The sequence below is a fragment of the Homarus americanus genome, unplaced genomic scaffold (genome assembly GCF_018991925.1).
Source record: "Homarus americanus isolate GMGI-L3 unplaced genomic scaffold, GMGI_Hamer_2.0 scaffold59578, whole genome shotgun sequence".
Taxonomy (NCBI): Eukaryota; Metazoa; Arthropoda; class Malacostraca; order Decapoda; family Nephropidae; genus Homarus; species Homarus americanus.
Window position 1 is genome coordinate 4,013,363 of NW_024712913.1, and position 14,914 is coordinate 4,028,276.

General features: G+C 47.1%; 1 protein-coding gene and 8 non-coding genes across 10 annotated transcripts in view; 8 read left to right on the plus strand and 1 right to left on the minus strand.

The window, feature by feature from the left end:
- Positions 1-47, plus strand: part of Trnad-guc — a 72-nt gene extending 25 nt beyond the window's left edge. The window contains exon 1 of the tRNA in view: positions 1-47. This exon is cut by the window's left edge and continues 25 nt beyond it. This is a non-coding gene — a tRNA (tRNA-Asp).
- The window catches only part of LOC121864591, a 106,237-nt gene that overhangs the window by 53,142 nt on the left and 38,181 nt on the right, over positions 1-14,914 (minus strand). The window lies entirely within an intron of this gene.
- Positions 1,333-1,404, plus strand: Trnad-guc. Its single transcript has one exon. It is a non-coding gene; the product is annotated as a tRNA-Asp (tRNA).
- On the plus strand, positions 1,484-1,555 carry Trnad-guc. The gene has a single exon. It is a non-coding gene; the product is annotated as a tRNA-Asp (tRNA).
- Trnad-guc lies at positions 3,453-3,524 on the plus strand. The gene has a single exon. It is a non-coding gene; the product is annotated as a tRNA-Asp (tRNA).
- Positions 11,488-11,559, plus strand: Trnad-guc. Its single transcript has one exon. It is a non-coding gene; the product is annotated as a tRNA-Asp (tRNA).
- On the plus strand, positions 13,130-13,201 carry Trnad-guc. The gene has a single exon. It is a non-coding gene; the product is annotated as a tRNA-Asp (tRNA).
- Positions 13,422-13,493, plus strand: Trnad-guc. The gene has a single exon. It is a non-coding gene; the product is annotated as a tRNA-Asp (tRNA).
- Trnag-gcc lies at positions 14,327-14,397 on the plus strand. The gene has a single exon. It is a non-coding gene; the product is annotated as a tRNA-Gly (tRNA).

Genomic DNA, 14,914 nt, shown 5'->3' on the forward strand with positions numbered 1-14,914 from the left:
CCCCGCCTGTCACGCGGGAGACCGGGGTTCAATTCCCCGCCGGGGAGGTCCTGCTTTTAAACCCTACACAGTGTGAGGGAGGTAGATTGCATGCTCATTTGCAGGAGGGATAAATGCGCAAGTAACCATATCCCCGGTTGTATGGTGGTGGTATTTCCCGGGGGCGAAACCAAACCTGTGTATCATAAGTCCGTAACCTGCGAGGCTGCGACCTATCCGTCGTAGCATGATATAGAAGCGTGTTAGCGTGCTTCTCTATTTAAATAGTATTTGCGTCTTTATTACAATGAATTATAAATTATGATAACTTCATTCATTTGCAAATACAGTACTTAGTGATCAGTGATCCCTGATCACAGATAAACAATTGCTGACTTGGTGAGATGCAACTGACACTCGGTTTCTTATTTTAATGCAATTCTTGTACCTTATTTCATTAATATAGATCATTTTTTAACTATAGGAGTATGGAATAATATTACAATCAGTCAATCATTCAGTTCAAATCAATCAAGTGGCTGTAGTTGAGCTGGCTAATTTGCTGAAGAGTATAAGGTAAATCAGTACAGTCCATCAGTTATATCATTACAAAATGTAGGCCTAAAGCATTCTCATGACATATTAATTATATATTCTTATGACATATAATATGTCATGAGAATGCTTTAGGCCTACATTTTGTAATGATATAACTGATGGACTGTACTGATTTACCTTATGCTGTACAGCTCAGCTCAACTACAGCCACTTGAACTGAATGATTGAGATTGACTGATTGTAATATTATTCCTATAGTAAAAAAATTACTCACATGTTCTCTCTAAACATACCTCACTTAGCAAGTAGAAAAAACCCACTGCGGCACTGTGGCAGACGAAATATTTCTTCTGGGTAGTTTCGGCGACAAATTCGACATTTACTGTCAATCTGTCACCCTCCTCTGTGGAAATACAGAGTGGTAATGTTCATAACCGACAAGGCAGTTTGTGTATATACACCGTGATGTGACCCCACCCCGTATATCTGCACCCTCCCAATTCCTGCCCTCCGGGCCTCACCTCACCTCAGTGATCTCACCTCGCGTCAACCATGCCTGCATCTGGCGTGCGGCGCTCCCATTGCCTGAGTCACTTGACTCACTTCCTGGTTTTGGGAATGTTTTTGGAATTACAATTTTGAGAATAAACAGTGGGGGGCCAACTCAGGGGCCAGACCCAAAATCTGGGGGGGGGGGAAATGGCCTCCACCTGGCCCCCTGTAGAATCGCCCCTGTACACAGTGTGAGGGATGTAGATTGCATAATCTTTGCAGGTGGGATATACAGTAACCATATCCTCGGTAGTATAGTGGTGAGTATCCCCGCCTGTCACGCGGGAGACCGGGGTTCAATTCCCCGCCGGGGAGGTTCCGCTTTTGAACCCTAAACTTTGTGAGGCAGGTAGAATGCATAATCTTTGCAGGAGGGATAAATACAGTAACCATATCCTCGGTAGTATAGTGGAGAGTATCCCCGCCTGTCACGCGGGAGACCGGGGTTCAATTCCCCGCCGGGGAGGTATTTCTTTTAAGCCCTACACAGTGTGAGGAAGGTAGATTACATAGTCTTTACAATAGGGATAACAACTTCAACTAAATCCTCGGTAGTATAGTGGTGAGTATCCCCGCCTGTCACGCGGGAGACCGGGGTTCGCCGGGGAGGTTGTGCTTTTAAACCGTACACAGTTAGTGGCGCTTGTAGCTTTCGGAAGGGGGGGGGCACTTTGGGGCCAAGGTAAATGTTGTGGGGGCAAAACCAAACCTGTGTATCATAAGTCCGTAACCTGCGAGGCTGCGACCTATCCGTCGTAGCATAATATAGAAGCGTGTTAGCGTGCTTCTCTATTTAAATATTATTTGCGTCTTTATTACAATGAATTATAAATTATGATAACTTCAGTCATTTGCAAATACAGTACTTAGTGATCAGTGATCCCTGATCACAGATAAACAATTGCGGAATATGCGTGTAGGTTACCCTATCACTGGTGACTTGGTGAGATGCAACTGACACTCGGTCTCTTATTTTAATGCAATTCTTGTACCTTATTTCATTAATATAGATCATTTTTTAACTATAGGAGTATGGAGTAATATTACAATCAGTCAATCATTCAGTTCAAATCAATCAAGTGGCTGTAGTTGAGCTGGGCTGATTTGCTGAAGAGTATAAGGTAAATTAGTACAGTCCATCAGTTATATCATTACAAAATGTAGGCCTAAAGCATTCTCACGACATATTAATTATATATTCTTATGACATATAATATGTCATAAGAATGCTTTAGGCTTACATTTTGCAATGATATAACTGATGGACTGTACTGATTTACCTTATGCTGTACAGCTCAGCTCAACTACAGCCACTTGAACTGAATGATTGAGATTGACTGATTGTAATATTATTCCTATAGTTAAAATATTACTCACATGTTCTCTCTAAACATACCTCACTTAGCAAGTAGAAAAACCCACAGTGGCACTGTGGCAGACGAAATATTTTTTCTGGGTAGTTTCGGCGACAAATTCGACAATTACTGTCAATCTGTCACCCTCCTCAGTGGAAATACAGTGGTAATGTTCATCACCGACAAGACAGTTTGTTTATATATACCGTGATGTGACCCCCCACCTCGGATATCTTACACCCCTCCCAATTCCTGCCCTCCAGCCTCACCTCACCTCACCTCCAGTGATCTCTACCTTCCGCCTCACCTCAGTGATCTCACCTCACCTCACCCATGCCTGCATCTGGCGTGCGGCGCGCCCATTGCCTGAGTCACTTGACTCACTTCCTGGTTTTGGGAATGTTTTTGGAATTACAATTTTGAGAATAAAAAGTGGGGGGGGCGGAGCCCAAAATCTGGGGGGGGCCATGGCCCCCCCGTAGGAATCGGCCCTGTACACAGTGTGAGGATGCAGGTGCATAATCTTTGCAGGTGGGATATACAGTAACCACTTATCCTCAGTATTGTAGTATAGTGGTGAGTATCCCCGCCTGTCACATGAAGACCGGGGTTCAATTCCCCGCCGAGGAGGTTCAGCTTTTGAACCCTACACATTGTGAGGCAGGTGAATTGCTGGCTCTTTTACGGGGGGATAAATACAGTAACCATATCCTCGGTAGTATAATTGGAAGTATCCCCGCCTGTCACGCGGGGAACCGGGTTCCAATTCCCCGACAGGGAATATTCTTGCCTTACACGATTAATGAGGGAGGTAGATTATAATCTTTTGCAGGAGGGATAACAACTTTTGCTTGAAATCCTCAGTATTGGTATAATTGGTGAGTATCCTGCCTGTTACTTGAGACCGGGGTTCAATTCCCATAAAGGGAGGTTCAGCTTTTGAACCCCTACACATTGTGAGGGATGTAGATTGCATAATCTTTGCAGGTGGGATATACAGTAACCATATCCTCGGTAGTATAGTGGTGAGTATCCCCGCCTGTCACGCGGGAGACCGGGGTTCAATTCCCCGCCGGGGAGGTTCAGCTTTTGAACCCTACACATTGTGAGGCAGGTAGATTGCATAATCTTTGCAGGAGGGATAACAACTTTAACCAAATCCTCGGTAGTATAGTGGTGAGTATCCCCACCTGTTACGCGGGAGACCGGGGTTCAATTCCCAGCCTTTGATGTTCTGCTTTTGAACTCTACACAGTGTGAGGGATGTAGATTGCATACTCTTTGCAGGAGGGATAAATACAATAACCATATCCTCGGTGGTATAGTGGAGAGTATTCCCGCCTGTCACACGGGAGACCGGGGTTCAATTACCCGCCGGGGAGGTATTTCTTTTAAACCCTACACAGTGTGAGGGAGGTAGATTGCATAAATCTTTACAAGAGGTATAACAACTTTAATCAGATCCTCGGTAGTATAGTGGAGAGTATCCCCACCTGTCACGCGGGAGACCGGGGTTCAATTACCCGCCGGGGAGGTATTTTTTTTAAACCCTACACAGTGTGAGGGAGGTAGATTGCATAGTCTTTACAATAGGGATAACAACTTTAACCAAATCCTCGGTAGTATAGTGGTGAGTATCCCTGCCTGTCACGCGGGAGACCGGGTTTAAATTCCCCGCCATGGAGGTTCTGCTTTTAAACCCTACACAGTATGAGGGAGGTAGATTGCATGCTTTTTGCAGGAGGGATAAATGCAGTAACCATATCTTCGGTTGTATAGTGGTGAGTATCCCCGCCTGTCACGCAGGAGACCAGGGTTCGCCGGGGAGGTTGTGCTTTTAAACCCTACACAGTCAGTGGCGCTTCTAGCTTTCGGAAAGGGGGGGGGGGGCACTTTGGGGCCAAGGTAAATGTTGGGGGGGCAAAACCAAACCTGTGTATCATAAGTCCGTAACCTGCGAGGCTGCGACCTATCCATCGTATCATAATATAGAAGCGTGTTAGCGTGCTTCTCTATTTAAATATTATTTGCGTCTTTATTACAATGAATTATAAATTATGATAACTTCAGTCATTTGCAAATACAGTACTTAGTGATCAGTGATCCCTGATCACAGATAAACAATTGCGGAATATGCGTGTAGGTTACCCTATCACTGGTGACTTGGTGAGATGCAACTGACATTCGGTTTCTTATTTTAATGCAATTCTTGTACCTTATGTATGTATATTGTGCATGCTGTATGTATATTATGTATGTGCTCCATTTATATACATTATTTATTCAGCCTAGCTAGCAGCTTTTGGCAATGTATTTACCATGTCCCACACGCTTATTTAATGTGCCTGGCGACATATGGGAGCTGTTAATGTATCACTTGCCACATGTCGCCTAAAAGGCTAGTTGACCCCCAGACAGAGTAAGGAGCACCACCTCCCTTGTGTATCTCTGTTTATCCAGTAAATAGAACCTACAAAATCTCTACAGGTGTTTGTGTTCGCTCCTGTAGATAGAACTTGATACCCAGAACACATACATGACGCAGTGTGTCATTTAACTGGATCATTATACAAGTGAAGTGTAAAGTTTGTGACAAGACCGGCTTATGGACCCCTGCTCTGTGTCAACCACCGCTAATGGCCGTCTCTTCAAAGAATTTATAGCAACATTGAGCATTGTCAGTGACAGCAAGTTCCTGTGAAGTGTATCAGTGCATTGTGTGTTTAGTGCCATAACTGTGTGACGTTGTTCTAAAGGATTCCCAAGGTAAAAGGCATGTTCAGGGCATATGTGGGGAGTAGAGTTCAGCGCTGCCTCCTCCCGCCATGCCTGGAGGGTAACTGACGACAGACGTGAGTCGCCGCCTCTACCCCCTCACAGCGAGACACTACCCGAGGCGCGCACACACACACACACACACACACGTACGATCACACTGACTGTGGCCATTCCTTTATATATATTTTATATATATAATCTACTCATCTGTGCATTTAATTAATTTTTTGTCTCAGATCTTGTTGATACGACGGGCTGACCGGTCAGCACTGATTTAAGACATAGTACACAGATGAAGTAATTATGTCTCGTGCCTTACGCAGTCGTGGAGCCAACGCCTGGATGAGTCAGTCGGTTGACAACTCGGCAGAGCTGGATGACCAGGCTGAACAGGACGCTCCAGCTCTCACCATATCGCGCAGCCCTTCACCTCGATCTTCAGCATTGTCTTCAGAGATAATTGTTTTAATGAAGTTTATGAGGGATGAAAGGCGCGAGGACGAAGCTAACAGACTTGTGGAGAATGAAGAAAGAAGGCAAGCAGAGGCAGAGAGAGACCACCAACGGAGATTGGAAGACAGTGCACGGTTTGAAGCTTTGATATCTCGCCTCACTGTCAACCAAGCCCCTGGCTCTAACACTGCCTCGGTACTGACTGGTTCAGATACATCATCAATGCTTTCTTCACGCCTTCCAGCCCCATCTAAAGCGGCTGCTCAAACACCGCCCGTCTTGAAGCCTGATGTGAATTTCCAGACTTTTCGTGAATGGCGGCGACGGTGGACTGATTATGCTAAAATGGTGGATCTCCAGAGTTTGTCACAGCCTAAACAGCTTATTCAGCTGCGTATGTGCCTGTCTTTGGAAACTCAGCGTGTCTTGGAACATACGTTGCAGGTACCTCCGACCTCGTCGTTGTCTGTAGAGGAGGTACTGGATATTCTACAACGGCACATCAAAGGGCACCGGAATGAAGCTCGACGCAGGAGGGAATTGTTTAGCTGCAGACAGATGGAGGGCGAGACTTTTGATGCCTTTTATGTACGACTCAAGAGAGCCTCGTAAGAGGTAGATATGTGCCCAGGTAACCACCAGCAGTGCGAGGAGACCCAGTTGAAGCAGGTGATCCTGATGGGTGTTAAGGACGAGGAGCTTGTCCAACGCCTCACCTCCCTCGACTCTTCATCTTCTCTTAAGGATGTGTTGACGATATGTCGCTCCTATGAGGCTGCCAGGTGTGCCACCTCTGCCATCCGAGCTCCCCCTACAGCTGTACGCTCTGTGTCCCGGTACAAGAAGGACAAGAAGTCTACTCCAACGCCTTCGCCCACCATGCCCACGCCCGGCTCCTTTTGTAACAGCTGTGGTAAGCAGCACGGAACACAGGTGTGTTCAGCTGCTGAGTCTACTTGCAACAGTTGTGACCGTAAGGGCCACTGGTCACTCACAGTACGGTGCCCAGCCAAACGCGTCCAGTGCAATGTGTGCGGTCGTCTGGGCCACTACGACAAGTGTTGCCCTACCAACAAACCCAAGGGACAGCGTCGGCGGAAGCATCAGCGCCCTTCCACCAGTGAGGGCCGCCCACAGTCTTCCAATCAGAAGCATGACGACCCTGAACAACGCTCAAGCCATATTAGGAATGTGTGCTCCCCCTCGCGTCCTAGGACCAAAGTTCCCCAGCACATCAGCGTCATCGTGACCTAAGGTAGTGTGTCATCCCGTCTTCAGATGTTGCCCGACACCGGCGCTGATGCTACAGTCATTGGTCCCCAGCATTTGCAATGCTTGGGGCTCTCTCCAAGTGATCTAGGACCGCCACCCAAGGATCCCCGCTTCACGGCAGATGGTTCACAGATGGCCCCAGCCCTAGGTTCACTCCAAGCACAAGTCACCTTTGGCAACAGTTCGTGTCAAGCCTGGATTGATGTGCATAACGATGTCCCGACTCCTTTGCTGTCCTACAAACATTGTCAAGAGTTGGCCATCATCTCCCAGGGCTTCCCCAAACCTATTCTCGAGGTAAAACACGCCAACAGGGTGCACGAAGGGAGCAGCAACTACCCTGATGTCGCCCTACCCCTACCTCTTGCCAGTGACACCTCTCCTTCGGATGCTCGGAAGTACTTCCTGAAGGAATTCAGCGACGTTCTGGTGACCAAGTCCGCTCTGGAATCCAAGCCTCTCAAGAAGATGGTAGGCCCCCCCATGAGGATCCACTTGAGGGACGACGTGAAGCCCTTCACTATCTACACCCCTCGACTGGTCCCCCTGGCCTTCCGCGATGCGGTCAAAAACGAGCTGGACTCCATGGTCGCCCAAGAAATTATTGCACCAACCGGTGATGACCCGTCTCCATGGTGTCACCCTATGGTAGTCGTCGCAAAACCCAAAGGTGGTGTTCGGATCACCACTGACCACTCCAAGCTCAACAGCCAGGTGTCTCGTCCTGCGCACCCTTCTCCCACGCCCTTTGCAGCTATACGCAATGTGAACCCGAAGGCGCGCTTCTTCACGACGATGGACGCCCTGTGTGGATACTGGCAGATAGAGCCTGCCAAAGAAGACCGACCACTTACAACTTTCATTTCCCCGCATGGACGTTACAGTTATTGCCGTGGCCCCATGGGATTCGCCGCTACAGGGGATGCTTTCTGCCTTCGAGGTGATATGGCTCTACAAGGTCTGGCAAACTGCGTGAAAGTGGTCGACGGCATACTCGTGTACGATGAGGAGTACATGGATCACCTCTGCCGTATCTACGAGGTACTCAACAGGTGCCGGAAGCACAGCATCACCCTAAATGCCGACAAGTTTGTTCTGGCCAGCTCTTCATTGGACTTTTGTGGGTACACCCTCTCAGGGAATGGTATTGCAGCTGACCCGGAGAAGGTCCGCGCCATCACGGATTTCCCCACCCCTGCTAACCTCACCGACTTGAGGTCCTTCATCGGTCTCGTCAACCAGTTTGCAGAGTTTTCGCCGGACATCTCCGCAGCTGCCCAACCACTTTGCCCCCTGATGAGCCCCAAGAGGACATTCCTGTGGACCCCCGACCAGGACAAGGCCTTCCAGCAAGTGAAACAGGCCCTGTCTAGTCCACCTGTCCTCGCCACGTTTGACCCAGCCTTGCCGACGGTTCTGCAGACAGACGCCTCACGCTTGTACGGCGTGGCATACGCCCAATTGCAGGATCATGGTGGAGGGCAGTTCCGGCTCGTCCAGTGTGGCTTGCGTTTCCTCTCTGACACCGAGACGCGCTACGCCACTATTGAGTTGGATCTGTTGGCTGTGGTTTGGGCGATGTCCAAGTGCAGGTTTTTACCTCTTAGGCCTGCAACACTTTTACCTAGTGACCGACCATCGCCCGCTTGTCCCGATCCTCAACCACTACACGCTGGACGCCGTTGAGAACCCTCGCCTCCAGCGTCTGAAGGAGAAGCTCTCGGCGTACATCTTCACAGCAGTGTGGCGTGCTGGTAAGGAGCTCTGCATCCCTGATGCCTTATCCCGCTCTCCTGTCAGCCGCCCTACTCCAGAAGACCATGTGCTCGACTCCGACTTCGCTCTTTCCGTCAGGACTGTGGTCACCCTACACGCCGTCCAGTCCCTTCGTTCGGACCTGTCACCAGATGACGACAAGGCAATGGAGGACCTTCGAACAGCGGCCCGAGATTACCCTTCCTACGTCCGACTCGTCGAGTGTGTGAGGAATGGATTCCCTAGCAACCGCTACGACCTTCACAACACCCTGCTCCCGGATTGGAAACTCCGCGATGAACTCTACTGCGACGGGGACCTTGTTCTGTACGGAGCACGTGTAGTTGTCCCTGCTGCATCACGTCCCCACGTCTTGGCTCGCCTTCACGACAGTCACCGTGGAGCTGAGGCCACCAAACGACGTGCACGACAGACTGTGTTCTGGCCCGACATTGACTCCGACATCTCCAATGTTGTCCGTGCGTGTGAGCCCTGCCAAGTATTACAACCCAGCCAGCAGCAGGAACCCTTCATGAGTGACGACAACCCCACCCGCCCCTTTGAGTCTGTATCGGCCGACTTTTTCTGTGTGTCAGGAAAGTCCTTCCTTGTTATCGTCGACCGTCTCTCTGGTTGGCCGGTTGTCATCAAGTGCGGTAATGACACGACGCCTGCCGCCACCATCAGCAAGTTCCGCCACTACTTCCGTGACGTGGGCGTTCCTGTGCGCCTGCGAACCGACAGAGGGCCCCAGTTCTCAAGCCGAGACTTTGCTGTGTTCCTTGACCGATGGGGAGTCCGGCATGTGTTGTCATCGCCCCATTACCCGCAGTCCAATGGCCACGCTGAGGCTGCTGTCAAATCCCTGAAGTACCTCATCCTTAAGGTGGCCCCTTCTGGGAATATTGACTGCGAGGCCTTCGACCGGGGTCTTCTTGAACTCCACAACATACCTAACTACACCGGATGCTCCCCTGCCCAGGTCTTGTGTCCCTGCTCACCCTCAATCCTTCTCCAAGGAGTGGCAGGCCAAGACAGAGGATTGTGATCGCCGAGCCGCCGAACGTGTTCATGATGTCGTCGCCAGCTACAACGACCACGCCCATCCTCTTCCCAAGTTGAGTGTCGGCACCCATGTCCGTGTTCAGGACCCGACCTCCCTACGTTGGGACAAAGTGGGCGTAGTCATGGGTCTCGGTAGGTCACGGGACTACCAGGTACGGTTACCCAGTGGTCGTGTGTGGTGGAGGAACCGCCGTTTTCTCCGCCCCGTAACAACGCCTTCTGCTGACCCCGCCACCAGTGTTGAGTCCCATACCCTCCCCAGTGATCAAGTCCCTCGACGCTCAGAACGGATCCAAAAGAAAAGGTCCGCTCAAGACTTTGCTATGAGCGTATAGGGGGGGGAGGGAGGTGTATGTATATTATGTATGCTGTATGTATATTATGTATTTATATAATGTACGTGCTCCATTTATATACATTATTTATTCAGCCTAGCTCGCAGCGTGTGGCAATGTATTTACCATGTCCCACACGCTTAATTAATGTGCCTGGCGACATATGGGAGCTGTTAATGTATCACTTGCCACATGTCGCCTAAAAGGCTAGTTGACCCCCAGACAGAGTAAGGAGCGCCACCTCCCTTGTGTATCTCTGTTTGTCTAGTAAATAGAACCTACGAAAACTCTACAGGTGTTTGTGTTCACTCCTGTAGATAGAACTTGATACCCAGAACACATGCACCTTATTTCATTAATATAGATCATTTTTTAACTATAGGAATATGGAGTAATATTACAATCAGTCAATCATTCAGTTCAAATCAATCAAGTGGCTGTAGTTGAGCTGGGCTGATTTGCTGAAGAGTATAAGGTAAATCAGTACAGTCCATCAGTTATATCATTACAAACTGTAGGCCTAAAGCATTCTCACGACATATTAATTATATATTCTTATGACATATAATATGTCATAAGAATGCTTTAGGCCTACATTTTGCAATGATTTAACTGATGGACTGTACTGATTTACCTTATGCTGTACAGCTCAGCTCAACTACAGCCACTTGAACTGAATGATTGAGATTGACTGATTGTAATATTATTCCTGTAGTTAAAAAATTTCTCACTTGTTCTCTCTAAACATACCTCACTTAGCAAGTAGAAAAACCCCACAGTGGCACTGTGGCAGACGAAATATTTCTTCTGGGTAGTTTCGGCGACAAATTCGACATTTACTGTCAATCTGTCACCCTCCTCAGTGGAAATGACTGGTAATGTTCATCACCGACAAGGCAGTTTGTTTATATACACCGTGATGTGACCCCACCCCGCATATCTGCACCCTCCCATTTCCTGCCCTCCGGGCCTCACCTCACCTCACCTCAGTGATCTCACCTCGCCTCACCCATGCCTGCATCTGTACGCCCTTAAGTCCTGAGACATAAAGGCAAGCATGAACTTAGCATGGTTTCCTGTTGGGCGCTGTAAACGCTTCTGCGCTTCACCTTACACAAGGATGTAGGAGGGTGCCCAATAAATGAAAAAAAAAAGAAAAAAAATCTGGCGTACGGCGCTCCCATTGCCTGAGTCACTTGACTCACTTCCTGGTTTTGGGAATGTTTTTGGAATTACAATTTTGAGAATAAAAAGTGGGGGGGGCCAACCCAGGGGCCAGCCCAAAATCTGGGGGAAGCATGGCCCCCCCCGTAGAATCGCCCCTGTACACAGTGTGAGGGAGGTAGATTGCATAGTCTTTGCAGGTGGGATATACAGTAACCATATCCTCGGTAGTATAGTGGTGAGTATCCCCGCCTGTCACGCGGGAGACCGGGGTTCAATTCCCCGCCGGGGAGGTTCCGCTTTTGAACCCTACACAGTGTGAGGGAGGTAGATTGCATAATCTTTGCAGGAGGGATAAATGCAGTAACTATATCCTCGGTTGTATAGTGGTGAGTATCCCCGCCTGTCACGCAGGAGACCGGGGTTCGCCGGAGAGGTTGTGCTTTTAAACCCTACACAGTCAGTGGCGCTTCTAGCTTTCGGAAAGGGGGGGGGGGCACTTTGGGGCAAAGGTAAATGTTGGGGGGGCAAAACCAAACCTGTGTATCATAAGTCCGTAACCTGCGAGGCTGCGACCTATCCGTCGTAGCATAATATAGAAGCGTGTTAGCGTGCTTCTCTATTTAAATATAATTTGCGTCATTATTACAATGAATTATAAATTATGATAATTTCAGTCATTTGCAAATGCAGTACTTAGTGATCAGTGATCCCTGATCACAGATAAACAATTGCAGAATATGCGTGTAGGTTACCCTATCACTGGTGACTTGGTGAGATGCAACTGACACTCGGTTTCTTATTTTAATGCAATTCTTGTACCTTATTTCATTAATATAGATCATTTTTTAACTATAGGAGTATGGAGTAATATTACAATCAGTCAATCATTCAGTTCAAATCAATCAAGTGGCTGTAGTTGAGCTGGGCTGATTTGCTGAAGAGTATAAGGTAAATCAGTACAGTCCATCAGTTATATCATTACAAAATGTAGGCCTAAAGCATTCTCACGACATATTAATTATATATTCTTATGACATATAATATGTCATAAGAATGCTTTAGGCCTACATTTTGCAATGATATAACTGATGAACTGTACTGATTTACCTTATGCTGTACAGCTCAGCTCAACTACAGCCACTTGAACTGAATGATTGAGATTGACTGATTGTAATATTATTCCTATAGTTAAAAAATTACTCACATGTTCTCTCTAAACATACCTCACTTAGCAAGTAGAAAAACCCACAATGGCACTGTGGCAGACGAAATATTTTTTCTGGGTAGTTTCGGCGACAAATTCGACAATTACTGTCAATCTGTCACCCTCCTCAGTGGAAATACAGTGGTAATGTTCATCACCGACAAGACAGTTTGTTTATATACACCGTGATGTGACCCCACCCCGTATATCTGCACCCTCCCAATTCCTGCCCTCCGGGCCTCACCTCACCTCACCTCACCTCACCTCACCTCAGTGATCTCACCTCGCCTCACCCATGCCTGCATCTGTACGCCCTTAACTCATGTGACATAAAGGCAAGCATGAACTTAGCATGCTTCCCTGTTGGGTGCTGTAAACGCTTCTGCGCTTCACCTTACACAAGGATGTAGGAGGGTGCCCAATAAATGAAAAAAAAAAAATCTGGCGTGCGGCGCTCCCATTGCCTGAGTCACTTGACTCACTTCCTGGTTTTGGGAATGTTTTTGGAATTTCAATTTTGAGAATAAAAAGTGGGGGGCCAACCTAGGGTCCAGCCCAAAATCTGGGGGGGGGCCCCCCTGGTAGAATCGCCCCTGTACACAGTGTGAGGAAGGTAGATTGCATAGTCTTTGCAGGAGGGGTATGAATTAATCATATCCTCGGTAGTATAGTGGAGAGTATCCCCGCCTGTCACGCGGGAGACCGGGGTTCAATTCCCCGCCGGGGAGGTATTTCTTTTATACCCTACACAGTGTGAGGGAGGTAGATTGCATAGTCTTTACAATAGGGATAACAACTTTAACCAAATCCTTAGTAGTATATTGGTGAGTATCCCCGCCTGTCACGCAGGAGACCTCGGTTCGCCGGGGAGGTTCTTGTTTTAAAACCTACACAGTGTGAGGGAGGTAGATTGCATAGTCTTTGCAGGAGGGATATACAGTAACCATATCCTCGGTAGTATAGTGGAGAGTATCCCCGCCTGTCACGCGGGAGACCGGGGTTCGATTCCCCGCCGGGGAGGTTCTGCTTTTAAACCCCATACAGTGTGAAGGTGGTGACAGCAACAGATCTCCTTCACGCTCCTGTGTAAAGTAACTTAAATTATATGAAATTTTAAAGCGCAATTTTATGATACTCTTCGAATTACTTTGTGATTTAATGAATTCTTATTGCTCACAGGTAGCCAATTCCCGAGCCATTATCACATTGGATGTATTTTTATTTATCACCTTTCACGCGGAGGGAGAAATCAGGAGATTTTATTTCGACACGTCAATACGTTTACAAGTTAATAAATAAAGTACACGTCCAGTAATTTCCATGTGTGACAGGTTTAACTCTTAAATGGGCAGCGCCTGTGGTGTAGAGTGGGCAGATGGGGTAATAACTGACCCATTATGCTGATACTACTTTAAATTTCTTGGAGTTATAAGTTGAGTGGAAACATTAATTTGCATTAATAATCGAAGATGGTTGACCTATATAGTGGCCAGTGACTGGAAATGCTCCCTGTGTAAGCCATGTTGCCTCCTACTCTTACTAACCTCCTAACTACCCGGTTGATTATCATTTATTGAATATCAACACGATGTCTTATAACTCTAATTTGAATCCAACTCTGGTAATAATTAACCCTGAAGGTTTCTTTAGGTTAGGTCGTTTGCGAGAGAAACGTCATAGATATAAAATGTTTTAAAATTGTCATAGCTATTGATTACAACTATACAACTCTAGAAGTTCTTTGAATAGTAGCAGCGAAATTTTACCCAAAATAACATGTAAGTTATTAGAATTAGACACCTAGATGTGTACTTCTTTGAATAAAATAGTAAACCCGGGCGAATTTAAATGTAGCATCGGTGGTTCAGTGGTAGAATTCTCGCCTGCCACGCGGGAGGCCCGGGTTCGATTCCCGGCCGATGCACAGTTTTATTGATTTATTGTCTCACTTGTGTAATGGACTTACTAGGAATTGTATGGAATTATAACCTGTTTTTTTTATATTAGAAGTGGTCGTCAGTGCATCACAAGGGGTATATGACAATACTGTAGCTGTACTGTACGATTTATAAACAGAACAAACTTTTAGTAAATACTTTATATTTCATCACGTGGGTTTATGATACATACTGTAGGTGACCATATGTTTGGGTGTGTGTTGTTGACATAATTTGTGTGTGCGTGTGTGACAGTTGTGTTTATGAAAAGTTATATCAAGTTGGAAAAAAGCAAACTGAGACTTTGGAATTATAAAGGGTACCTTGAACCTTCGAATACAAAGATAAGAAAACGTTCCTTCGACTTTTTAAATCTCACGTATTAAAGTTTGGATTACTGTATATAAGTATGTGCAGCTTACTCCAGAAAGACCTAACATCCTTAGCAAAGATAATTCCAGAAGTAAGTTCATCTTATATCCAAGTTGACTGGGGGCCTTAGGA